Source organism: Somniosus microcephalus, chromosome 11 (genome assembly GCF_052327205.1).
Source record: "Somniosus microcephalus isolate GS21.2 chromosome 11, FLI_Smic_1.0, whole genome shotgun sequence".
NCBI lineage: Eukaryota > Metazoa > Chordata > Chondrichthyes > Squaliformes > Somniosidae > Somniosus > Somniosus microcephalus.
In genome coordinates, this window is record NC_140997.1 from 22110666 (window position 1) to 22138316 (window position 27651).

Here is a 27651-nt window from a genome sequence, read left to right on the forward strand (position 1 = left end):
GTAGGGACTATTCTGAATACAAGATTACTGCACAGTGCTTATATACCGGTGTGTTCACCCCCGGTATTACGTCTACAGCAGCCTGAGAAAGTAGTACATCTCTTAAGGTGGAACAGGCTTAAGCTCTCTTAAGGTGGAACAGGTTACATACACAACAACCAGTTCTCATGAAAGGTCACCGACCTGAAACGTTAACTCTGTTTCTCTCTCCACAGATGCTGCCTGACCTGCTGAGTATTCCCAGCATTTTCCCTTTTTATTTCAGATTTCCAGCAGCCGCAATATTTTGCTAACGTAAGAACTAAAACCTGATTTTATTGGAGGAAAGAAGATCGAGAGGGGACTTGAACAGTTTTGTTTTTTAAACGAGAGGAATGAAGAGAGCAATCCAAGCCGGTCTTTGCTTGTTTGCTAATGGGATGTGGCCAATGCTGACAAGGCTACATGTACTAGCCATCCCGAGTTTCTTGGGAAGATGAAGGTGGCACTCGTCTGCCCCAGAAAACCGCAAAATACCCCGTAACATTGCCCGACTCCGCCCCATCTCAGCTCTTCTGCTGCTGAAACCTTCATCAATGCCGTTACCTCTGGTGTCTCCTAAGGATCTATCCTTGGCTCCCTCCTATTTCTCATCTATACGTTGCCCCTCGGCGACATCTTCCGAAAACACAGCGTCAGATTCCACATGTACGCTGATGACACCCAGCTCTATCTCACCACCACTTCTCTCGACCCCTCCACGGTCTCTAAATTGACACACTGCTTGTCCGACATCCAGTTCTGGATGAGCGGGAATTTTCTCCAATTAAATGTTGGGAAGACCGAAGCCATCGTTTTCGGTCCCCGCCACAAACTCCGTTCCCTAGCCACCGACTCCATCCCTCTCCCTAACATCTGTCTGAGGCTGAACCACACTGTTCGCAACCTTGGTGTCATATTTGATCCTGAAATGAGCTTCCGACCACATATCCCCAACATAACAAAGACCGCCTATTTCCACCTCCCGTAACATCGCCCGTCTCTGCCCTTGCCTCAGCTCATCTGCTGCTGAAACCCTCATCCTTGCCTTTTTTACCTCTAGACTTGACCATTCCAACGCACTCCTGGCTGGCCTCCCACGTTCGACCCTACATCCAAAACTCGGCTGCCCGTGTCCTAACTCGCACCAAGTCCCATTCACCCATCACCCCTGTGCTCGCTGACCTACATTGGCTCCCGGTTAAGCAACACCTCGATTTCAAAATTCTCATCCTTGTTTTCAAATCCCTCCATGGCCTCACCCCTCCCTATCTCTGTAATCTCCTCCAGCCCCACAACCACCCCCCCCCCCCCGAGATATCTGCGCTCCTCTAATTCTGCCCTCTTGAGCATCCCTGTCTATAATCGCTCAAACTTTGGTGGCCGTGCCTTCTGTTGCCTAGGCCGTAAGTTCTGGAACTCCCTCCCTAAACCTTTCCGCCTCACTACCTCTCTTTCCTCCTTTAAGACGTTCCTTAAAACCTACCTCTTTGACCAAGCTTTTGGTCATCTGTCCTAATTTCTCCTTATTTGGTTCGGTATCAAATCTGTTATCTTATAATACTCCTGTGAAGCACCTTGGGACAATTTACTATGCTAAAGGCGCTATATAAATACAAGCTGTTGTTGTTACCTCTAGCCTTGACTATTCCAATGCACTCCGGGCCGGCCTCCCAGCTTCCAACCTTCATAAACTTGAGCTCATCCAAAACTTTGCTGCCCCGTGTCCTAACTCGCACCAAGTCCCGTTCACCCATCGCCCCTGTGCTCACTGCCCGTGTCCTAACTCGCACCAAGTCCCGTTCACCCATTGCCCCTGTGCTCACTGCCCGTGTCCTAACTCGCACCAAGTCCCGTTCACCCATCGCCCCTGTGCTCACTGATCGTGTCCTAACTCGCACCAAGTCCCGTTCACCCATCACCCCCGTGCTCACTGCCCGTGTCCTAACTCGCACCAAGTCCCGTTCACCCATCACCCCCTGTGCTCACTGCCCGTGTCCTAACTCGCACCAAGTCCCGTTCACCCATCACCCCCGTGCTCACTGCCCGTGTCCTAACTCGCACCAAGTCCCGTTCACCCATCACCCCCGCGCTCACTGCCCGTGTCCTAACTCGCACCAAGTCCCGTTCACCCATCGCCCCTGTGCTCACTGCCCGTGTCCTAACTCGCACCAAGTCCCGTTCACCCATTGCCCCTGTGCTCACTGCCCGTGTCCTAACTCGCACCAAGTCCCGTTCACCCATCGCCCCTGTGCTCACTGCCCGTGTCCTAACTCGCACCAAGTCCCGTTCACCCATCGCCCCTGTGCTCACTGCCCGTGTCCTAACTCGCACCAAGTCCCGTTCACCCATCGCCCCTGTGCTCACTGCCCGTGTCCTAACTCGCACCAAGTCCCGTTCACCCATCACCCCTGTGCTCACTGATCGTGTCCTAACTCGCACCAAGTCCCGTTCACCCATCACCCACGTGCTCACTGCCCATGTCCTAACTCGCACCAAGTCCCGTTCACCCATCACCCCCGTGCTCACTGCCCGTGTCCTAACTTGCACCAAGTCCCGTTCACCCATCACCCCCGCGCTCACTGCCCGTGTCCTAACTCGCACCAAGTCCCGTTCACCCATCGCCCCTGTGCTCACTGCCCGTGTCCTAACTCGCACCAAGTCCCGTTCACCCATCGCCACTGTGCTCACTGACCTACACTGGCTCCCGCTTGAGCAACGCCTCGATTGTAAAATTCTCATCCTTGTTTTCAAATCCCTCCATGGCCTCACCCTCCCTATCTCTGTAATCTCCTCCAGCCCCACGACCCCCCCCCCCCCCCCCCCCGAGATATCTGCGCTCCTCTAATTCTGCCCTCTTGAGCATCCCCTATTTTAAATGCTCCACCATTGGTGGTCGTGCCTTCAGCTGCCTGGGCCCTAAGCTCTGGAACTTCCTCCCTAAACCTCTCCACCTCGCTACCTCTCTTTCCTCCTTTAAGACACTCCTTAAAACCTACCTCCACCCTAATATCACCTTATGTTTTACTACATTAAAGGTGCTCTATAAACGTAAGTTGTTGTTGTTGCCGGCTGGGCTGATATGGGGGTGCGGGCGGGTGTTTAGAAATAATTTTAAAACTCTTCAGAGGTCTAGGCCAAGACTCAGGCCCAATGTGGGTCCCACTCCCGGTATCTGTGAGGCTGGTATGACTCTGGTGTGTGCGGCCTACCCCCCCCCCATTTGTACCTGAACTTTGCACCCGGGGTCCTACCGCGTCAGAATCCAAATTGCAAAGAACCATGGCTGAACCATGGTTCTGTGTCAAGGTGGCCTAGGACGTCCTCTGCAGCTATACTGAAACAAAAGGTAGCCAGCAACTACTTTCTCTCGTAACTACATTAGATCAAACAGCCATTCATAAATATTGAATGGATAGTCCACCTTTGAGAAAGGCAAAGATGTTTGTAAGGAATGTGATGGACCTGAGTTGAGGGAATAATTAATACTGTCGGCAAGCCGCTGTTTGTGTCCCAAAAACTCATCACCTTGTGGAGCCCTCGCTAGCCAACTTGTCCGGTCTGAGCTGATGGCTTTTCTGTTGAAAAATACTTTGTGTGACCTTGAGTGTTAATTCCTTACATACTGGCAATATAAAATAAAAGTTTAAAATTCAACACAGGCAGAAGGTTTGTCGGAGGGCTCTGCCTCCTGCTTCCCCATCTCCTACCTCTTGCAAATACCAGCAGAGCACACTCCTCAAACATGGGTCATATCATGGATTGTCGCTGTTTCCCCTCCAGTCATGAACCGTTGTCTTCCATTGTTTTCAGCTTGTTCCTACAAAAACATAAATATTAAGGGATAGATAAAGTTGCAATGTCTGCATGGACTCTGCCGACCACATGTGTGAGGGTGTACCTTGTTCAGTATTGAAGGTGAAGGTGAAGCGTGCAGCTGCAGGTCAGAGAAGGAGTTGTCAGCAGATAGTCCTGGACACCAGTTGCAGAAGGACATGAGGTGGGACAATTGAACAGTGGAGCTTCATGGGCAGTTATGGGAAAGTGTAAAGAAAGGGAAGGGATGCATGGGTAAGAGGTATGAGATGATGTTTGTACCTGAAAGTACACAGCGGAGGGGGAGTGACCCCTGCCTTTCTTGCCCCTCCTGGTGAGGTTGTTGATATTTGTTCCCGCACTGCAGCCATGCCCACGGCACGTTCTGGAGGCATTGACTTTGTTAATAGCCTCCTGTCAAACTCCTCATCTAATACAGTTCGCAATCTTGCAGCCATGGCGGGGAAGTGAGCGTCCCTCCTGCACCCCACTTCCTTAAGCAGCATCTCAACAGCTTTGGCACAGAAGTACTGCCTGCCACCCTATTGCCTTCTTTTTATTCATTCTTGGGATGTGGGCAAAGCCAGATTTATTGCCCAGCCCTAGTTGCCCTGAGTGGCTTGCCAGGAGTCAACCACATTGGTGTGGGACTGGAGTCACATAAAAGAAAGGAAGAAAGACCTGCATTTCTATAGCGCCTTTCACGACCACCAGACGTCTCAAAGCGCTTTACAGCCAATTAAGTACTTTTTGAAGTGTAGTCACTGTTGTAATGTGGGAAACGCGGCAGCCAATCTGCGCACAGCAAGCTCCCACAAACAGCAATGTGATAATGACCAGATAATCTGTTTTTAGTGATGTTGATTGAGGGAGAAATATTGGCCAGGACACCGGGGAGAACTCCCCTGCTCTTCTTTGAAATAGTGCCATGGGATCTTTTATGTCCACCTAAGAGACGTCTCATCCGAAAGACGGCACCTCCGACGGTGCAGCACTCCCTCAGCACAGCACTGGAGCGTCAGCCTAGATTTTTGTGCTCAAGTCTCTGGAGTGGGACTATGAACCCACAACCTTTTGACTCAGAGGCGAGGGTGCTACCAACTGAGCTACAGCTGACACTAGATAAGGACAGCAGGTTTCCTTCCCTGAAGGACATTAGTGAACCAGTTGGGTTTTTAACCACAATCAAATAGCTTCAGTCACATTTACTGACACCAGATTTAATTTCCAGAATTTGTTTCAACTGAATTCAAATTCTCAATTCATGCTCTCAGATTGATTAGTCCAGCTTTAATACATGGAGTACTAGTCCAGTAATATAATCACTACACTACCGCACGGTTAGCATAGCACACCCAGAAACAGCGCAGTAGTAAGACAGGTTCAGCCAGCAAAGCAAAGAAAAGCCAGCTTGCAGCCTCCAAGCCAGCACATCATTAAACTGCTGTGGGTTGACATTTCTCCTATCAAATTGGCATGAGCCCAATCCCAGGCATGTTGCTTGCCTGTTGCATGTCCCAATTATGTGAATGCTGAAACACAGGCAGGTTGAGGGCCGAGCGGCCTTCTGATGTACTCCGCATTCATAACGTGGAGAGGAATATTAAGCCTGATATCTTCATCCCATCATTTCTGGGTTGGACACAAAAACCAGATCCCAGAAATGAAAGGCTAGTGTGTTCCTTCACTGCATCACCCAGACCCTCACATTTTAGTACTTTAAACCCACATAGCCTCTTCTACAGAAAGTTGTACATGTGCATCTTCCTGCAATTCACGGCAAGGACATTAAAAATAGCACCCCAAAAGGGAGGCGGGGCGCTACTGGAGTGCAAGAGGAGCGCAGCCGGCACCCCGCAGTGGGGGGGCCTTCACAGGAGGCCAGGGACAGCAACGGGGGCAGGTGCTGGCAGGCGGCCAGCAACAAAAATGGCCGCCCGGCACCTCCCCTTTAATTTACGCCACCCCGGCCACAGGTAGGCCCCCTTGACCCTGTCGGACATGGCGTCCGGCGGTAAGTCAGGGGGGCGCTACCAAAGATCGTGGCCAGGGCGTGAGCGGGGTGCTGCGCACGGTGATGACATCATCGGCGGGGGCACAGCACCATGGGGCGCGAACGGTTATTTCGCTGAATTTCGCGGGAGGCGTTAGCGGCACCGCGCCCGGGCGCTAGTTGCTTTGCGCCCTCTTAGGTGCTAACGGGAGGTGCAAATTAACTGAATTTTTCCCCCTGGAAAAACAGGTATACTTTTACATTTACTTTAATATAGTAAATAATTCATCAATTCCTGGCCAAACTAAACGTTACTGACAAAATATTTATATTTCTGGTACAAAATCTGTCTTTTGTGAATACTATTGCTGAAAATATTTTACAGCATTTAAATGTTCTATGGTATCCGTTGTTTATTATACCTAACTCCATTATTATGCTAGTGTGTAATTGCAGGGTTTTGCTGTACACAAAATGTTGTCATGTTTGCCGACATAACGACTTCCAAGTCATTAATTTTAGTCGAAGAGCTCTGTGGCATTTCGGAAAGGCATACTAAGATGTTGCAAAAATGCACGCCTCAAATTGTTCCAGCTGCAAAAATGCAAAATAACATGTGTAATCACGTTTTGTTCCTTCCCTTAACCATCAAACCTGTGGATGACTTTTCATAGAATCTAGATTAGGCCATTCAGCCCCTCGAGCCTCCTCCACCATTCAAGGCACCAAAGCCTTGCCACCCCCGGAAGACCAGGTGCTCACTCTGTCGACCTCCGACGTAAGGGGCGCTTTACGCAGAGTGAACACACGAAAGGCTACTGGGCCGGATAGCATCCCTGGACGGGTACTCAAGGAATGTGCTGATCAGCTGGCTGATGTCTTCACCGCCATCTTCAACCTGTCATTGGCCCAGGCAGTAGTCCCTACATGCTTCAAGACCGCCACCATCATTCCTGTGCCTAAACAAGCGGCTGTGACGTGTCTGAACGACTATCGACCTGTCGCACTCACACCCATCATAATGAAGTGTTTCGAGAGACTGGTCTTAGCCCACATCAAAGCCAGTGTTCCTGCCTCCCTTGACCAACACCAGTTTGCATATCGGGCAAACAGATCAACGGAGGATGCAATCACTACTGCTCTACACTCGGCACTGAATCACCTAGATGGTAAGGAGACCTACATCAGAATGTTGTTTATAGACTACAGCTCAGCATTCAACACTATCGTCCCCAATAAGCTGGCCACCAAACTCCAAACTCTTGGCCTGAACACTTCCCTCTGCAACTGGACCCTGGACTTCCTAACAAACAGACCCCAGTCTGTCAAATTAGGCAACCACACCTCCCCCCCCCTGACCCTGAACACGGGGGCCCCACAAGGATGTGTGCTGAGCCCCCTCCTCTACTCCCTCTTCACCCACGACTGTGTGGCTGTTAATGGTTCCAACACCATCATCAAGTTTGCAGATGACACCACGGTAGTAGGCCAGATCACCAACAACGATGAGTCAGCCTACAGGGAGGAGGTCCAGCATCTCGTGAAGTGGTGCGCCGACAACAACCTGGCCCTTAACACCAAGAAAACAAAGGAAATAATCGTGGACTTCAGGAAGTCCAAAGGCGGAAGTCACACCCCCATCCACGTCAATGGGGCGGAGGTGGAAAGGGTGGCCAGCTTTAAGTTCCTCGGAGTCCACATCACGGAAGACCTCTCCTGGTCCCTCAACACCTCCTCTCTGGTGAAGAAGGCCCAGCAACGCCTATATTTCTTGAGGAGGCTGAAGGGATGTAATCTGTCACCCCCGGTCCTCTCTAACTTCTACCACTGCACTATAGAGAGCATCCTGACAAACTGTATCACGGTATGGTACGGCGGCTGTAGCTCCCATGACCGGAAAGCCCTGCAGCGGGTAGTCAAAACTGCCCAACGCATTACCGGCACCCGGCTACCGACCATAGAACATATATATCAGAAACGCTGCCTACGGAGGGCACGGACCATCATCAAAGACCCTACCCACCCCAGCCACAGTCTGTTCGCCCTCCTACCATCTGGAAGACGCTACAGATGCATTCGCACCCGTACGACCAGATTTAGGAACAGCTTCTTTCCCAGGGCTGTCATCCTACTGAACTCCACAAATAAACACTAAAGCCTGTGTAAAGTCTGTGGGTTGTGCAGTTAATAACGACACAGACTTCAGGAGTAACAAACAAACAGGACTTTACTATTCGAAGGTCAGGGCGAATCTGCCCTATAAATCATGCCACAGCACTTATATACCGGTGTGGTCACAGTCGGTATTACCGTATACAGAAGCCAAACAAGTAGTGCCACACCTAAAATAGTTCTCTTAAAGGTGAACGGTTACATACAATAGTCTCTTAAAGGTAGACGGTTACATACACTACAATCCTCCCTTTTTAGCTTACAACATACGTATTCCCCATTAAACATAACATATATTCAACTTCATGTAAAACAATTTACAGATATAGGCCTAGAAATTCAGTTGCCTTAGCGCCGCTTTTGAGGCGCTAGAGGGACTAGCGCCAGAGTTATGGCCAGTTTAAAAATTCCCTGGGGCCCTAAATCGGCGTTGCACCGGTAGCGCTGCGCCGGCACCGATGACGTCATCGGTGTGCGCAGCGTCCCGGTTGCCATGCCGACGGGCCCTAGCGCCGAAATTCAGTTGCGGCCGCCTCGCCCGTGGCAGCCGCAACTAAGACTCTGGCAACAGAGTCTTGCATGAGTTTGCGCCGGCGCATTAAAGGCCCCGCGGCGGCCGGCCGCTTTCCCGCCGGCCGCCTGCCCGCAGCTCCCTCCCCGGACTTCTCCCCCCCACCCCCCGGAACAGATGCAAGCCCGGCACTTGTCCGAGGTGCCGGGCTCATTTTTAGACAGATTTGCGCGGGCCGCGGCCGGGTGCAGGCAGCTCCTCCTTAACGGAAGGAGGAGGCCTGCACTTCCCGAGCCTGCCGCACCGCATCGGGTGCCGCAGCGCCGGAATTGCGGCGCGAAACGGCAGTTAGCGCCGATTTACCGCCGCAAAGACCCTTCAGTAGCGCCGGCAGCCGTTTGGGCGCGGCCCTGCTGAATTTTTGGCGCGCGCAGGGGGACTTAGCGCCGGCACTAACTTCCGGCGCTAAAGCCCTGGCTAAGCCAAAACCCAATTTCTAGGCCATAGTCTCTGCGGAAAACAGTTCACAGGTTCAGTCTCTGTGGGAACAGTTCACAGATTCAGTCTCTGGTCTTGACTCGGTCCGAACAACATCTCTGTGGTGTAGCCGGTTCACATTGCTAGCGTGACTCATCCAATAGTCTTTCCCTTGACGTAACAGCTTGAACTTCCGTCCTGCTGAACCAGCAGTGCTGACTTTTACAAACAGCTGGACTGCCTTCGTAATTTTTCCCTACTTTCCCATTAGAAGTAATAATGATTTAGATGGTTATCATCTTCGGCTTCGTCTTTTCCTTTTTTGCTCCTTGGAGACTCTCGGGGCTCCCTTATCAGCTGCCAGCTGTAGTGCCACCATCTCCCTATGTTCTTTAGACTTTAAGTGCTTCATCCTGATTTCTGCACTTTGGGAGTTTTCATCACAAGCTGGGCAGACCAAGTCCTCGTAATATTCCGTGTCACTCAACAGGTCATGGTAATATTCGGTGTCATCCTGAGCTAGTCTAGCGAGAGGGCCTGCTACTTCTTCCTTACCCAACTGGACGTTAGCCGACTGTTGTTCCCTCCCTAGACATCTTTCCTGAAGAGACTTCTTTATGCGTTCATATTCATCCCACTCTTCCTGGGTTTCCTGCAAATCCTTCACTAATGACTTCAATACTTCCCCTTCCATCGGAGATTGATTGATCGGGCTATTCAATCCTTCTACTGGAGCATCTGTTTCAACAGTCTGTTGTTCCCATTGACGTGATTCAGCGTACTTTTGGCATCCCAGTAAAATCCGTGTTGCACCCTCAGCTATATCCGTAACTTTTGAGAGCTCCGAACTCCTTCCCTCTGAAGATTGAAGCTCGTGTTCAGATTGTTCCCATTGCAGAGTCTTGTCCCTCAACATATGAAGGAGTTGGCTGACCGTTAACTCTTCCGCGGGAACACTGTGAATCAGAGTCTTCTCCATTTCATCCACCTTTTCCTCCAATGCTTTCACCTTCTTTTCCTCTTGGACTTTGGCTTTCAGCGCTCGGAGAAGTTGTGCCATGATGCTCTCTAGCTCATGTCTTACAGTCTCTGTGTTTCTTACAGTTTCCTTTTCTTCCACTGAAAGGATTCCCAGTTGAATCTGTTCTCCAAGTTGTTGAACCTCGGTCATTGCCGCCTCATATTTGTCTTGGGTTTCCTTCAATAATTTTCTGAGTTCTTGGACATCTTGCCTTTCATGTTCTGCCATGTCTTTCACCTCTAATTTCTCCTCTATGGATGGAACTTCTACCGATGAGTCTGTCTTGGCCTTGAGTTCATCAAGAATTTCCTGCAGCCTTTGGACTTCTTGCTCATGTTCAACCTTTAGTTGCTCATATGCTTCTACTGAAACTAGCTTTTCAGAGGTTGCCGAGTTAACCCCCTCCAGAATTGTAGCCTGGGCCTGTTCATACTGTTCTTTCAACTTCTCACACTCTGCTTGTAAGGAGTCGTAGAGAAGAACTGGAATAAAATCCTGGCTTCCTGAAGATTCCTCTTCATTTGCTTCTTTCGCAATTTTCTGTTGGAGTTCAGCCAAGGCTGCTATGCTATCTGCCTCTCGAAGTCTCACTGCCATCAAATCTTCTTTATTCTTGCAGTCTATCTCAGCCATTTTCCCTTTACTTTCATTTAACTGAGTGAGTAGTCCCTTATTCTGGGCTGAGAGATATTGCACCTTCTCCTGTAGACCATTGCACTCCTTCTCTGCTCGACATAGCTGGTTACTGCTGATTTGGTTCTGTGTTTCAAGTTCCAACATCCTTTGCTTAGCTTCTTTCAGTTTCGCCCCTATAAGCTCCTCTTGCAACATGGCCACATTATTCTCATCAGGTAAAGAAGCGTTTCTCTTTTCTATGTCCAAGATTTTTTTCTGCATCTCTTTAAGTGCACACTGCGATTCAGCTTCTCTTAACCTTGCCTGACTAGCTCCGCCTCCAATTGCAGAACAAAATCCTCAGTGTAGCGTGGTTTGCCTTTATGCTGTATCTCTAGATCATGCAAATATTCTAACTCCTGAACATCATAAGGGAGATGTGATCGGTAATTGGTCACGATGGCTCTATGGTCGCTCTCTGCTTGAGCTAGCTGCTTCTGTTGTCTTTCCAGATTCTCCCATCCGGTGTCATAGAACTTTTTCATTGTTTTCATCTCTTGTACGAGACGGTAACTCAATTGTTCTAATTGTTGTCGTTGTTCGGTGGAGTTCTGTTCTGAAACTTTGTTCTTCTCTGGAGCATAAGCCTTTATGCATGCCTTCGTTTTTCCAACCTTCGTCGGCAAGTCCATTTCAGCCTTGTCTTTCATATTTGGGTTGGTCTTATCGTCATCCGTTTCAGAATCTGAGCTGCTTGTCTGCACCGAGTCCTCACTCGTTATGGCTTTTAGATAGTGCCATTCCATGTCTATTTTCTTGATCCACTCCCGTCCTAGAAGTGGTGGTCCTCCCTCATGTAGTACGTATAAGTTCATTCTTGGGTGTTCTTTACCCCTATCTCTCACTTTGACTCTTATCTTTCCCATGGGGTATACTTTATGCCCCGTGTATGTCTGCAATACGAACTTGGTATCTCTTAAGGGTATATGTGAGAATAGCCGGTGGTAATCCCTTCGATTTATGACTGATAGAGCTGATCCAGTGTCCAACTCCATTTTCACTTGGATTCCAGCTATTTTCATCATGACCCAGATAGTTTGTAGGTCAGCTTCCTTACTCACATTGTGAATTCTCAGACTACCCAGCTCCTGGCCGTTTGGGTCTGAGTCTGAATTCCGTTCGTCTGAACTCTTCTCAGCCACCTTGTGTACCTTGTTGTACCTTTCCTGTGATGGCTTCCTTTGGTTGTTGGTCCTTTGGTTGTTGGTCTTCTTCCCTGACCGGCATACCTTAGCTATGTGACCCAGTTTGCCACATTTCCTACATTCCTGGTTCTTAAACCAGCATTGGTTCTGGTCATGTGTTGTCTTCCCACAACGATAGCATTTTGTTGTTGTCGAGGTAATTTGATCCACACTTAGTGCTGCTGTCTTTAGCTGCATTTCCGCAGTTCCCTTCGCTGCGGCTTCGTGCGATGCTGCAATAAGGACAGCCCTGTCAAGTGTAAGGTCGTTCTCTTCGAGTAGTCGCTTTTGCGTTCCTTCCTTTGCCAACCCGCACACGAACTTGTCTCGCAATGCCTGTCAGATTCCCTCCAAACTGGCAGTATTTCGCTAGTCTACGCAGTTCGACCAAGTATTCTGCGTTGCTTTCGTCTTTCCGTTGCGTTCTCGCATAGAATTTGAATCGTTCAGCCAACATCAACGGTGTAGGGTTCAAGTGGTCCTTCAGGACAGCCACAATATCATCGAAAGTCTGATCCGCCGGTTTAGCTGGTGCTAGTAGATGCTTCAAGAGCCCGTATGTCTTTGCGCCCATCGAGTTCAGCAAGGTTATAGCTTTGTCATCTTCTATTTTATTGGCCTCACAATAGATCTCAATGCGTTCCACGTACGTGGCCCAGTCTTCTACCTCGGAATTAAAATCGTTGATGTTACCACGCTTAGGCATCTTCCTCTCTTTGGGAACAACACAAGTATTTCTTTAAATTATTATTTCTTTTTTTTTTCTAAGATGGCGGCTTTTCCCGCGAAAATGGCGGTTTCCCGCTCTTTCCTTCTCTCCCCGCCCCTTCAATGGCAGTTTCCCGCGTCTGTCGTCTTCTCCGCCTAATGGCGGCTTCCCGCGTTTCTTCCCTGGTGGGAGGGGTACGCTTTCCCCACAGCGGACAGGTTCAGCCGCTGGGCTGGCTCTCGCACAGTTCCCCTTACTCGGCTCTGTCTCTCTCTCCCGCTCGCACGGCTCTACCGGCTCTGGGTACACCCCGTTGACGGAGAACAGTTCAGCCGCTGGACTGGCTCTCGCGCAGTCTCTCTCCCCTTGCTCGGCTCTGTCTCTCTCTCTCCCGCCCGCTCGGCTCTACCGGCGCTGGGTACTCCCATTGGCGGAGAACAGTTCAGCCGCTGGACTGGCTCTCGCGCAGTCTCTCTCCCCTTGCTCGGCTCTGTCTCTCTCTCTCCCGCCCGCTCGGCTTTACCGGCGCTGGGTACTCCCATTGGCGGAGAACAGTTCAGCCGCTGGACTGGCTCTCGCGCAGTCTCCCTTGGTCGACTCTGTTTCTCCCGCACGCTCAGTTCCCATTCGCCTCCCAGCCCTCTCGCAGTCCGGTGCTTCCCTCCCCGGCTGCGGCTGAGTTTCTCTCTTCCCGCGCCTATGCTCCCGGTCTCAGCGCTTCGTGGCTTCGGTCGCTGCCCGGCTTTCCCGCCGATCGCGGTCTGGCTGTCTCACGACGCCGTTGGACCCGACTTTCCGTCCGGCTCCTTTCCCCCTCGACCGTGGTCGAGTGCACAGCCCTTATCCTCCGGATATTCTTTACACTTTCCCTTACTCACAGTCTCCGTGGCCGCCTTGCTTCCTGCTGATCGGCTCACTCCGCACCGTGGCAGAAGGGACAGTCAGTGCCTGTTGCTGATGGAAGCTTTTGTTGCTAAAGTCTTCCTCCTTTCTATTGCTGCAGCCTCGTGTTTTCTCCCAGCAGAACGACGAGGGCGGTTGCCTCTCTTCGACGCTCTTTAGTTGCTTTGGTAGTCTTGCCGCAGGGTACGATCGGACTCGTCGCCACTGTAAAGTCTGTGGGTTGTGCAGTTAATAACGACACAGACTTCAGGAGTAACAAACAAACAGGACTTTACTATTCGAAGGTCAGGGCGAATCTGCCCTATAAATCATGCCACAGCACTTATATACCGGTGTGGTCACCATCGGTATTACCGTATACAGAAGCCAAACAAGTAGTGCCACACCTAAAATAGTTCTCTTAAAAAGGTGAACGGTTACATACAATAGTCTCTTAAAGGTAGACGGTTACATACACTACGGCCTGCACATCTGCCGATGCACTTTATTCACTTTATTATGGTCATATTTATGCTAATATATATGTACAAATGTATGTTGAAATGTTTAAGTGTCCTAATCCAAATTGTACACTCTCGGGAGCCGCAAGCCTACATTTCATTGTACTGCACTTGTGCACTAACAATGACAATAAAAGTTGATTTGATTTGATTTGATGAATGATCTGTATCTCGACTCCATTTACCGGCCTTAAGAACATAATAAGACCCTAAGAAATAGGAGCAGGAGTCGGCCATTTGGCCCTTCGAGCTTGCTCCACCATTCAATAAGATCATGGCTGATGTTCTACCTCAATTCCACTTTCCCGCCCTATCCCCATATCCCTTGACATCCAAAAATCTATCGATCTCGGTCTTGAATACACTCAATGACTGAGCCTCCACAGCCCTCTGGGATAGAGAATTCCAAAGATTCACCACCCTCTGAGTGAAGACATTTCTCCTCAAGTCAGTCCTAAATGGCCGACCCCTTATTCGGAGACTGTGACCCATATTTCTAGACTCCCCCGCCAGGGGAAACATCCTCCCAGCAACTACCCTGTCAAGCCCCTTAAGAATTTTATATGTTTCAATGAGATCATCTCTCATTCTTCTAAAGTCTAGGGAATATAGGCCTAATCTACTCAATCTCTCCTTATAGGACAATCCCCTCATCCCATGAATCAGTCTAGTGAACCTTCGTTGCGCTTCCTCTAAGGCAAGTATATCCTTTCTTAGGTAAGGAGATCAAAACAGTACACAGTACTCCAGGTGTGGTCTCACCAAAGTCCAATATAATTGCAGTAAGACTCTTAGGCCGCGATTTTGCCAGCGCTCAGAGGGCGGGTTTGGAGGCGGGTCAGAGGTTAAAGTCGTTTTGATTGACGGCAGGTTCCGCCTCCACGCAACTTTGCAAAGTGTCGGGTCTGGGAGTCCCGATCAGACCCGATACCAAGCGGCGGGAGAGGCACTTAAGGCAGTTAACTGTTAACTGCCTACATAATCCCATTTTACCAGGCTCTTCCCATTTTCGGACATTTTCAGCGTGTTCCACGTCGTTCGCCAAACATGCCAGCTGATTGGGCCGGGTTCAGCAACTACCTGAATTCTTGACAGCTGCACCTGCAGCACAAAAGCGGACCTGCAATATGACTCACTTTCAGATGGCAGAACTTTGTGTTTTGAGGTGTTGGAACACATTTTGCAGGTCTATTAAGCGTGTAAGTGTTTAAGCTGAGATCCATAAGCACTGTGACCTCCTTGGAAAACCCTCTCCCCACATTGACTGAGCGCTTATAACATCTCTTCCTCAACTGAGATATATACCAGCGGAATGGGAACCATTTATACCCTCTCATCCTGGTCCTCAGAATCAGAGGGAGAGAAGCCGCGGCAGCAGCAGAACCAGGCACACCAGCAGCAGCAACAGCAGGAGCGCCAACCTCCTCCTCAGCCACCTGATGCTGCACAGGGTAGAGGGAGTCAGCGCAGGGCTGCACCGCGCCGCAGGAGATACCCCCAACACAGGGTTTACAGGCAGAGAATGAGCTTCCTCAACATGACTGAGCAGCAGTGCCAAAGGAGGCTGAGACTTTCGCGAGAGGCAGTCGCTGACATTTGCACAATGCTGCACCAACACCCGGAGCCCAGAGGAGCGGGTGGACACCCCTTACCAGTGGCTGTCAAAGTCACCACCGCCCTCAATCTTTTTGCTTCAGGGTCCTTCCAGGGTTCAGCAGCAGACATCAGCGGCATCTCCCAGTCAGCCGTACACACTTGCATCACGCAGGTTACCGATGCCCTCTTTGCAAAGGCGCACAATTACATCCACTTCTCCACGGATGAAGCAAGTGTAACCGCGCGTGCGGTTGGCTTTGCAAATATGGCAGGCTTGCCAAGAGTGCAGGGCGTTATAGACTGCACACGTGGATATTAGGGCACCCCATCACAACCCAGCTGTACTTGCCGGCCGCAAGGGCTTCCACTCCCTTAATGTCCAGCTGGTGTGTAACCACAGGAAGAACATTATGCATGTTTGCGCCAAGTTCCCTGGCAGTTGCCATGACTCCTTCATCCTGTGGCAGTCCACTGTGCCTCAGCTCTTCAATCCGTCAACCCAACATTCCGGATGGCTACTTGGAGACAAGGGCTATCCCCTGAAGACATGCCTAATGACGCCGTTGAGGAGGCCATCAAACGAAGCTGAGGAGCGCTACAATGCCAGCCACATTTCCACCAGAGCCATCATCGAGCAAACCTTTGGTTTGCTCAAAATGCGATTCAGATGCCTGGACAGATCAGGTGGAGCCCCACAGTACTCACCAGCCAGGTTTCCAGAATCATCGTGGTCTGCTGTGCCCTGCACAACATCGCACAGCAACGTGGCTTACAGCTGCCTGAGGAACAAGTGGCTCAGCGCACAGCCTCCTCGGAAGAGGAGGAGGAGGCGGATTTGCCAGTTCCACCAGCACGCGAACAGATTGCTGGCCATAAGGCAAGGGATGCACTAATCCATGCCAGATTTGCTTAAGTTTACGAAGCAAACGCATGTGGCTGCCACCTTCTTAATACACCATCTGTACAATAAACTGTGGGTTCCTATCACTCTCACCACCATCATTACAGATGAAAGGCGCCTTGACACCTTACTGTGACACTTCCATTTCTGGGCACACATAGGCCAATTCTTTGAATGTTTGCCACCACATTTCTTTATTACAATTTAAATGACGATGATAATCTTCAATTTGTATTACATAAAAACACCCAAGTGACTACCCTTGTGACTATTTGTGTGTTAACTTTCTCTTACGCATGGTTCTACGTGGTGCTTCCCCTGTGGCTTCAGCAGATGTAGAGGCACCTTGCTCACTTTCATGCTGCTCCTGCTTCAACACTTTTGGCGGGCGTCCTCTGGGTTTGGGAGCCTGGGAGGGCTCGGCAACAGTCTGCTCCTCCTGCAGCTGTGCAGGGGCTGAGACGGCCATCTCAGTTGGGTGAGGAATCTGGGGCTCTGACCGAGGGCTCCGCAGTGGCATGGGAGTGTGAGCGCTTGGAGAGGAGCCCACACTTCCTTGTTGTCAACCACCAACATCCCTCTCATGGGTCGCCTGCAATTCACTGCTAGCAAGTAGCTGGAGAGCACCTTGCTGCACATCAGTGGGGCCATGAGGACCCATCTCTGTACTGACAGTCCTCATAATGGGGATGTCCATGTACTTCTGGTGTCTCTCCTCAATAGATGCCCATCTATCCTCCATAGCAGACCATCTATTTAGAAGAGTCACCATGCTCTGTTGAGTCTGGCGAGTTATGCCCTCCAAGGAGGTTGCCACCCTCTCCATGGTGGCACGTTCATGCGCTATTGCCTCCACCATGGCAGTGCTCATGTTTGAGATGGACTCCTCCATTCTCTGCACACTCGCAGTTACCGTGGATGCAAACCCTGTCAGAGACTCCTGCACTTGTTGCTCAAGTTCCAGCAATGCTCTCTTTCTGGATGGCCCCAGAGGCACAGAGTCCACATGCAGCTGAGCAGAGCTAGGAGCACCCTGCAGCCTCCGACGAGGACTCTCCACTGCTGTCCCTGTCTCCACCATCTGCTGATGCTCACTTGTGAGCTGTGATACACCAGGTGACAACACTACTCTATGTCGCGAAGGTCCCACCGAGGTGTGAGTGTCTGCGCTGGTGCTGAGTGCGCTTAATTCTGCTGACACTGCACCCTCAGAGGTTGCAGCTTCCTCTGAGGAGTCTTCCTGCTCTTCCTCCTGGACAATGGGGAGGGGGGCTCTCGATGGTCCTGTGGGGGAGTAAAGGCATGAGTTAGACATGTGATATTAACGTAGCAGACACATCCCATTGTGCAGATGATCAGAACTCAATCTGCATGAACATCAGATGCCATATCAGTCACTCATGCAATCTAAATGAGAGGGTTACAAATCTATTCTGTCACCAGTTTGCTCTACTGCACCCGTCTCACCATCCCCCACTTCCAGCTCCTCAGCACCTCCGACGATGTTGAGAGCAGCCTCCTCAGCGGTGGTCAAGTGGGCAATCGAAGGTGGCCTTCCTCCTGTCCTGCCCCTTTCCCTCTTATTGTGGGCTCTCCTTTTTTTGCAATGAGGGACACAAGTGGAGTTTGAGTGAGAATGTTGGCGTGAGTGTAGAGAACCCATAGCATAGATGCTTAGAAGGATACAAAGATGGAGTGAGGTGCCAATACCAAGGGCCCTCCCTGTGCATTGTTAGTTGTCATTGCATAACAGTGATAGCGAGTGTGAGGGGTGCATAGTAGAATGGTGAAGTGATTGTGTACATAGAGAGAGAGAGGGATGGTTAAGGGTGCAAGGGATGTAAGGGTAAAGTGTATATGTAGGTATATATAAGTGTATATGTAGGAGTAGGTGGACAACGCAGAGTGCTGGAGATGGGGAGCAGAATGAGGGTAAGTGTGATGTTATACTCACTTTAGCTGAGCGTAGCAGGTCATTGAACATTTTCCTGAACCCAGGTGCTTGAACACCAAGACCTGGCACTCACCTCCTCAGCAATTTGCAGCCAGGCTGCTTTGGTTTGCTGAGGAGGATTCCTCCCTCCATTTGAGGGGAACAGAACCTCTTGGCGTCCTCTCACTCCCTCCACAAGAGCATGGAGGGAGGCATCATCAAACCTTGGAGAGGCCTTTGGTCTTGAAGCAGTCATTTTGCTATGTGCCACACCGAGAAGCAGCAGAATAGGAATGAACAACAACAAGGCTGCATGGGCCCCTTAAATTCAGCTGGATGGAAGGCGTCAGCAGAGGCGAGCAGCAGACCCGAACCCACTGATTGGGCCGGGTAGCGCGCACGACGGGCTTAATCAGCCCATTTAAGGCAAAATCGTTGTTTCAGAGCGGATTAAACCGGCAGTGGGACCGGAGCCCGCCAAACAGCCAACCCGACTCCAAGCCGCCTCCACTCGGAAAATTGCGGCCATATACTCCAATCCCTTTGTAATAAAGGCTAACATACCATTTGCTTTCCTAATTGCTTGCTGTACCTGCATGTTAACTATCTGTGATTCCTGTACAAGGACACCCAGGTCCCTCTGAATACCAATTTATATCGTAAATGTATATCTTACCTCCATATCCCTTGATACCCTTACCTAACAAGAATCTATCGATCTCAGCTCCAATTGTCCCAGCATCCACAGCCTTTTTGAGGAGATTTCTACTACCGTTTGTGTGAAAAAGTGCTTCCTGATTTCCCTCCTAAATGACCTAGCTCTGATTTTAAGATTATGTCTTCTCGTTCTTGATTCCCCCACCAGGAGAAACAAATTCTACGAAGTCACAACAATTCTGCCAAAAAAAATTCTATATACAGGAACACCTAACCCTCATAGTGGTCATACCGTCGGACTTGGTGCTGATATGCTCAAGTCAATAGTCTTATTTGTTTGATTGATGTTTAGTCCCGAACTACCCAGAAATGTTTTTCTCAAAAACAGATAGTTGGATATTCCTTTGCCGTTTATTCAGGATTATGTCTGTAGATAGAACGACTAATGGCCTGAGACAGCCACTGGATTAGCTGTGTGAAATATGGTCTCCCTCTAATAGCCTTTTTTTAGAATCAATTATAGAAGGGGAAATTGACAACAGGCGACTTTCCGCCATGTATTTCTGGGAACTGACATTATTTCAGATCTCCGCTATTGATCCTGTTATGCGGGCTGTATCTGGCAGCTGCTACTATTAATGTTTGTGGTCCTGACTCCTGAGAATTCTATATATTTTTTTTTTAAATAACTATGTACAATTTTGTATAAATGTAAATACACTCAAAGCTTACAGTATAAACAATAATTTATACAGCAGAGGTTTCCGCACATAAGTGGGGTTTCCGCTGAAGTCACAGCAGCGGAACAGGAGAAGCCCAGGGAAAATTCATTCCTCGGTCTTATAGCATCACTTTCTTCTTGTAGTTAAGGTTTGATCACTAAAAATAAGGTGCCGGACTCGGAAAGTGTAAGACGTTCTGATTGTCTGACAGTGTATAGAGTTCAGACCCGTGGAACAGACAACACAAATCCCAATGAATCTGTGAAACTTTTTTTTACTTAAAAATCAACAAGAGGTTACAAGTAGTTACCAGAATACAAACTGTACTCAATTCATGTACTTATTACAAGCAAGCATCTAAAATTATTTTACTTTAAGCTCAGGTGATTATAAGCAAAACCACATAAGTACCAACACCAGGTGAGAGGTCAATTCAACATGACTAGAGGTATGACTTTAACTGGCATCTGACCCAGTCGCCCTCGACTGCAGCCACGAATGTCAGTCCACAATATCCCTTATACCCCCAAAACTTGGTCACTCGCCCACAGCATTCGTGCACCAAACTGCGTGGTTAACGTTGTTTTTTTCCCTCTCTCTTCTTCTATCTGTCTTGACGCTTAGTTAACCAAGGCCAGACATTCAAGGGTTGGAGAGAGTCGGTGTTTTTCACATCTGCAGGGTTGTTGACTCGTGGTTCTGACAGCATTTTCAAGATCTTATCTTTTGAAGGAAAAATACCAGCACATCATGTTTTCGCCAAGCAGTCTCCTGCCCTCAAACCTTGTCGGTACATTTGGTCACGTTTAGGTTCAGTCAAGTTTACCATGGGCAGTATTACAAAAGCATTGTGCAAGTGCAGTGTTCTAACCTGAGGGTTACTTTTCTTGTGCGGTATTTTTAGTGTAGTGTTTACAACATTAGATGTGTTAATAACTGTGTTAAAATAGCGCCTGTGGGAATTTCAGCTAAACATGTTGGCCTAGAAATTGGTTGATGTCGCATCACTCCCGATCGCCCCCTCCCTCCCGATCACTTCCCACCTTCTCCCGATCACCCCCTCCCTCCCGATCATTTCCCATCTTCTCCCGATCGCTTCCCAAACTACTCCTGATCACTTCCCACCTTCTCCCGATCATTTCCCATCTTCTCCCGATCGCTGCCCAACCTTCTCCCGATCGCCCCCTCCCTCCCGATCACGTCCCACCTTCTCCTGATCACCCCCTCCCTACCAATCGCTTCCCACCTTCTCCCGATCGCTTCCCAACCTCCTCCCGATCGCCCCCTCCCTCCCGATCACTTCCCACCTTCTCCTGATCACCCCTCCCTCCCAATCGCTTCCCACCTTCTCCCGCTCGCTTCCCAACCTCCTCCCGATCACTTCCCACTTTCTCCCGATCACCCCCTCCCTCCCGATCATTTCCCACCTTCTCCCGATCACTTCCCACCTGTGGTAAACCACGTTCACTATCGTATCACTGTTAGTAGTTAGCACTGTTCACCACTGTTCGTTATAACTGTATCACTGACCACTATTGTATCACGGTACGAGGTCGCCTCTTGCCACACTGCTATACCTGGGATGACCACTGCCGACTCCGCCTTGGCTCCACCCACCAGGCCAGGTATAAAGGTGAGCGACTGGCTGGTATTCCTCCTGCTTGGATCGGATCACCCACGAGAGTGGGCTCTGTTATTTAGTCAATAAAAACCTTTAGTCACCTTCGTAACTCTTCGCCTTTTATTGGAGGAATTGATAGGTATATCAATTTTATTGACTAAATTTAATGATGTCCGACAACGAGTCACAACCGGCGGAGGAGCCACCAGCGCAGCTCCCAGGAGCACAGCCACACCAGCCAGCTTGGCTGCGAGCCATCAGACCGCCGTACCTGGACCTGAACCCACGAGCAGCAAACTCAGCCGCAGACTTTAAACACTGGCTGGTCTGCTTCGAATCATACCTGAGAGAATCCAGCGTCCCTCAGGCATCCAAACTAAGTGTCCTGCAGGCACAACTGAGCCCGAGAGTATACACTCTCATCGAGGACATGACTACCTACGAGACCGCCATCAACCTGCTGAAACAGAAGTACCGGACCCTGGTAAACTACATGTACGCTAGGCACCTCCTAAGATCACGGCCGCAACAGCCAGGAGAATCAGTAGCCGAATTCTCACAGGCGCTATATGCACTCGCCAGGAACTGTGACTTTAAATCGGTGTCGGCAGCCGAAAATACTGAAGATAATATCCGCGACGCATTCCTGAAAGGCCTACGGTCCGAGTACTCACGGCAAAGACTGCTGGAAGCTAAAGACCTCAGCATGGAAAAAGCTGAAGCCCTCGCTATCTCCCTGGAAGTGGCCCACCAAGATCAGGAAGCATTCACCAGGTACTGCTCGCGACCCTGGGACTCGGGCCCGACCCCTACCACAGCACCCTTCCCAGCGCCGCCCCCGGGACCTACCTCTGCATCGGCGTCCCGGACCCGACCGGCCCCGCCACCCCCGGCACCGGCCCCGACATCGGGCATCCGCGATCGGGCCGCCGGCTGTTTTTTTTGTGGCCAGGAGAAGCACCCGAGGTCGCGCTGCCCAGCCAAGAACTCCATATGCAAAACCTGCCTGAAGAAAGGCCACTTCTCCAAGGCCTGCAGGAGCGGATCCTCAGAGGCCAGCAGTGCCGCATGCGAACTATGGGGGCGGCCATCTTTGTTTAGGGCAACTGAGGCCAGCATCCCCACACGAGTCATGGGGCGGCCATCTTTGATTAAGGCAACCGACCCCAATAGTGCCTCATGGGGCCCTACCTCGTGGGAGACGCCATTTTACTCACCACGCCCGACCACCTCGCCCGCAGATGACAACGACTCGCTCAGCTACACACTAGCTTCCGTCACCCTGGACCAAGCCCGCCCGCACCATCTGTCCAAGTCAATGATGGACATCAAAGTGAACGGCCACGCCACGACCTGCCTGTTCGACAGCGGAAGCACGGAGAGCTTCATCCACCCAGACACGGTGAGCCACTACTCCCTCTCTGTCCTACCAACGCGCAGCCGAATCTCGATGGCATCGAGGTCCCACGCCACGGACATCAGCGGCTACTGTGTCGTGACCCTGTCGGTTAAGGGCACGGAGTATAAAAACTTTAAACTCCTCGTCCTCCCCCATCTCTGCGCTGCCGTCCTACTAGGGCTGGACTTCCAATCCCACCTCCAAAGCGTAACCCTAGCATACGGTGGACCCCTCCCCCCACTCACAGTCAACAACCAGCAAACGTTAAACCGCCCACCGCGTAACACCTGCAGCCTCTCCACCCTCAAGGTCCCGCCACCCTCTCTGTTTGCTAACCTTACCCCTGACTGCAAACCCGTCGCTACCAAGAGCAGGCAGTATAGCGCCGGGGACAGAGCCTTCATTAGCTCTGAGGTGCGGCGCCTCCTGAAAGAGGGCATTATCGAGGGGAGCAGCAGCCCCTGGCGTGCCCAGGTCGTAGTCGTAAAGACCGGCGATAAAAACCGTCTGGTCATCGACTACAGCCAGACCATAAACAGATATACCCAGCTGGACGCATACCCCCTCCCCCGCATATCTGACATGGTCAATCAGATTGCACAGTATAAAGTATTCTCGACCATCGACCTGAAGTCGGCCTACCACCAACTCCCTATCCACCCTGAGGACCGCCAGTATACCGCCTTCGAGGCGAATGGGCGCCTATACCACTTCCTTAGGGTCCCCTTCGGTGTCACTAATGGGGTCTCGGTCTTCCAAAGGGAGATGGACCAGATGGTTGACCAGAACGAACTGCAGGCTACATTCCCCTACCTAGATAACGTCACTATCTGCGGCCGCGACCGGCAGGAACATGACGCGAATCTGGAGAAATTCCTCCGTACGGCCCAACGGCTGAACCTCACCTACAATAAGGAGAAATGCGTGTTTAACACCACGCGCCTTGCCATCCTCGGCTGCGTAGTGGAGAACGGAATCATCGGCCCCGACCCAGAAAGAATGCGCCCCCTCATGGAGCTACCCCTCCCCCACTGCCCTAAAGCACTTAGGAGAACCCTGGGGCTTTTCGCCTACTATGCCCAATGGGTACCCAATTACGCGGACAAAGCCAGACCCCTCCTGAAAGCCACTTCCTTCCCCCTCACGGAGGAGGCGTGCGCGGCCTTCTCCCTCATTAAGGGAGACATAGCCAAGGCCACGATGCACGCAGTGGACGAGTCCATCCCCTTTCAGGTGGAGAGCGACGCATCCGACTTCGCCTTAGCCACCACCCTAAACCAGGAGGGGAGGCCAGTGGCCTTCTTCTCAAGGACCCTACAGGGCCCCGAGATCCGACATTCGTCGGTCGAGAAAGAGGCCCAGGCGATCGTGGAGGCAGTACGGCGCTGGAGGCACTACCTGGCAGGCAAATGATTTACCCTCCTCACCGACCAGCGTTCGGTGGCTTTCATGTTTAATAACAAGCTGAAGGGCAAAATCAAGAATGACAAGATTTTGAGATGGAGAATCGAGCTCTCCACCTACAATTATGAGATCTTGTACCGGCCAGGCAAGCTGAACGAATCCCCTGATGCCCTTTCACGAATGACATGCGCCAGCGCGCATATCGATAGGCTTCAGACCCTCCACGACCAGCTCTGCCACCCCGAAGTCACCAGACTCTACCATTTCATTAAGGCCCGCAACCTGACCTACTCCATCGAGGAGGTCAGGACCATGACCAGGAACTGCCAGACCTGTGCGGAGTGCAAACCGCACTTCTATAGGCCGGACCGAGCAAGCCTGATCAAGGCCACCCGCCCCTTCGAGCGCCTGAGCATCGACTTTAAGGGGCCCCTCCCGTCCTCTGACCGTAATGTGTACTTCCTCAACATCGTTGATGAGTACTCCCGTTTCCCCTTTGCCTTCCCCTGCCCCGACATGACCAGTAGCACGGTCATTAAGTGCCTGAATGCCCTCTTCGCCTTGTTCGGGTTCCCGAACTATATACACAGCGACCGGGGCTCCTCCTTCATGAGCGAGGAACTCCGGCAATTCCTCCTAGAGAGAGGTATTGCAGCAAGCAGGACCACCAGCTACAACCCCAGAAGTAACGGTCAGGTGGAAAGAGAGAACGCGACGGTATGGAAGGCCGTCCTCTTAGCCTTAAAGTCTAAGGGCCTCCCAACCTCCCGCTGGCAAGAAGTCCTCCCGACAGCGCTGCACTCCATCCGGTCATTACTTTGCACGGCCACTAACACCACCCCCCATGAACGAATGTTCGTTTTCCCCAGGAAGTCGACTACGGGAACCACTCTACCAACCTGGCTGACCGCCCCGGGGCCGGTCTGGCTGCGGAAACACGTGAGGACCCATAAAACGGACCCCCTGGTCGAGAGGGTGAACCTCCTCCACGCCAACCCCCAGTACGCCTACGTAGCGTACCCAGACGGGCGGGAGGACACTGTCTCCCTACGAGACCTCGCACCCTCAGCCGATCCGGAAACACCGCCACCACCCCCCCCAACCTCAGTCCAGGTAGACGGCATGCCGGAACCCCACGAGCCCTCGCCGACCACGCAAACACCAGCATCAACACCGGATAAGGCACCAGCACCGGATAAGGCAACACCACCGCTGCGGCGATCGGAGAGGCTCACGAAGCCTCCGGACAGACTGACCTACCAGAATTGGTAGTACACTTCACCCCGCCGGACTTAATTCTAAACAAGGGGTGAATGTGGTAAACCACGTTCACTATCGTATCACTGTTAGTAGTTAGCACTGTTCACCACTGTTCGTTATAACTGTATCACTGACCACTATTGTATCACGGTACGAGGTCGCCTCTTGCCACACTGCTATACCTGGGATGACCACTGCCGACTCCGCCTTGGCTCCACCCACCAGGCCAGGTATAAAGGTGAGCGACTGGCTGGTATTCCTCCTGCTTGGATCGGATCACCCACGAGAGTGGGCTCTGTTATTTAGTCAATAAAAACCTTTAGTCACCTTCGTAACTATTCGCCTTTTATTGGAGGAATTGATAGGTATATCACCACCTTCTCCCAATCACTTCCCACTTCTCCCGATCGCCCCTTCCTCCCGATCACTTCCCACCTTCTCCTGATCACGCCCTCCCTCCCAATCGCTTCCCACCTTCTCCCGATCACCCCCTCCCTCCCGATCGCTTCCCACCTTCTCCCGATCGCTTCCCAACCTCCTCCCAATCACTTCCCACTTTCTCCCGATCACCCCCTCCCTCCCGATCATTTCCCACCTTCTCCCGATTGCTTCCCAACCTTCTCCTGATCACTTCCCACCTTCTCCTGATCGCCCACTCCCTCCCGATCGCTTCCCAAACTTCTCCCGATCGCTTCCCAACCTTCTCCCGATCACCCCCTTCCTCCCGATTGCTTCCCATCTTCTCCCGATTACCCACTCCCTCCCAATCGCTTCCCATCTTCTCCCGATTACCTCCTCCCTCCCAATCGCTTCCCACCTTCTCCCGATCACTTCCCACTTCTCCCGATCGCCCCCTTCCTCCCGATCACTTCCCACCTTCTCCTGATCACCCCCTCCCTCCCAATCGCTTCCCACCTTCTCCCGATCGCCCCCTTCCTCCTGATCACTTCCCACCTTCTCCTGATCACCCCCTCCCTCCCAATCGCTTCCCACCTTCTCCCGATCGCCCCCTCCCTCCCGATCGCTTCCCAACCTCCTCCCGATCGCCCCCTTCCTCCCGATCACTTCCCACCTTCTCCTGATCACCCCTTCCCTCCCAATCATTTCCCACCTTCTCCCGATCGCTTCCCACCTTCTCCCAATCACTTCCCACTTCTCCCGATCGCCCCTTCCTCTCGATTACTTCCCACCTTTTCCTGATCACCCCCTCCCTCCCAATTGCTTCCCACCTTCTTCTGATCACCCCCTCCCTCCCGATCGCTTCCCAGCCTTCTCCCGATTGCCCCCTCCCTCCCGATCACTTCCCACCTTCTCCTGATCGCCCTCTCCCTCCCGATCACTTCCCACCTTCTCCTGATCACCCCCTCCCTACCAATCGCTTCCCACCTTCTCCCGATCGCCCCTTCCTCTCGATTACTTCCCACCTTCTCCTGATCACCCCCTCCCTCCCAATTGCTTCCCACCTTCTTCTGATCACCCCCTCCCTCCCGATCGCTTCCCAACCTTCTCCCGATCGCCCCCTCCCTCCCGATCACTTCCCACCTTCTCCTGATCGCCCTCTCCCTCCCGATCACTTCCCACCTTCTCCTGATCACCCCCTCCCTACCAATCGCTTCCCACCTTCTCCCGATCGCTTCCCAACCTCCTCCCAATCGGCCCCTCCCTCCCGATCACTTCCCACCTTCTCCTGATCACCCCCTCCCTCCCAATCGCTTCCCACCTTCTCCCGATCACTTCCCACTTTCTCCCGGTCACCCCCTCCCTCCCGATCATTTCCCACCTTCTCCCGATTGCTTCCCAACCTTCTCCTGATCACTTACCACCTTCTCCCGATCGCCCCCTCCCTCCCAATCACTTCCCACCTTCTCCCGCTCGCCTACTCCCTCCTGATCGCTTCCCAACCTTCTCCAGATCGCTTCCCACCTTCTCCCGATCACCCCCTTCCTCCCGATCACTTCCCACCTTCTCCTGATCACCCCCTCCCTCCCATTCGCTTCCCACCTTCTCCCGATCGCCCCCTCCCTCCTGATCGTTTCCCAACCTTCTCCCGATCGCCCCCTTCCTCCCGATCACTTTCCCCAACTTGGATAACAGCAGCCAGAAGGCCCTAAAGCCCACAGCCCGTCCCACAGGCACACGTCTAAGAGACCTGCAGTTGTGCCTGTGTATCTGTCCATGT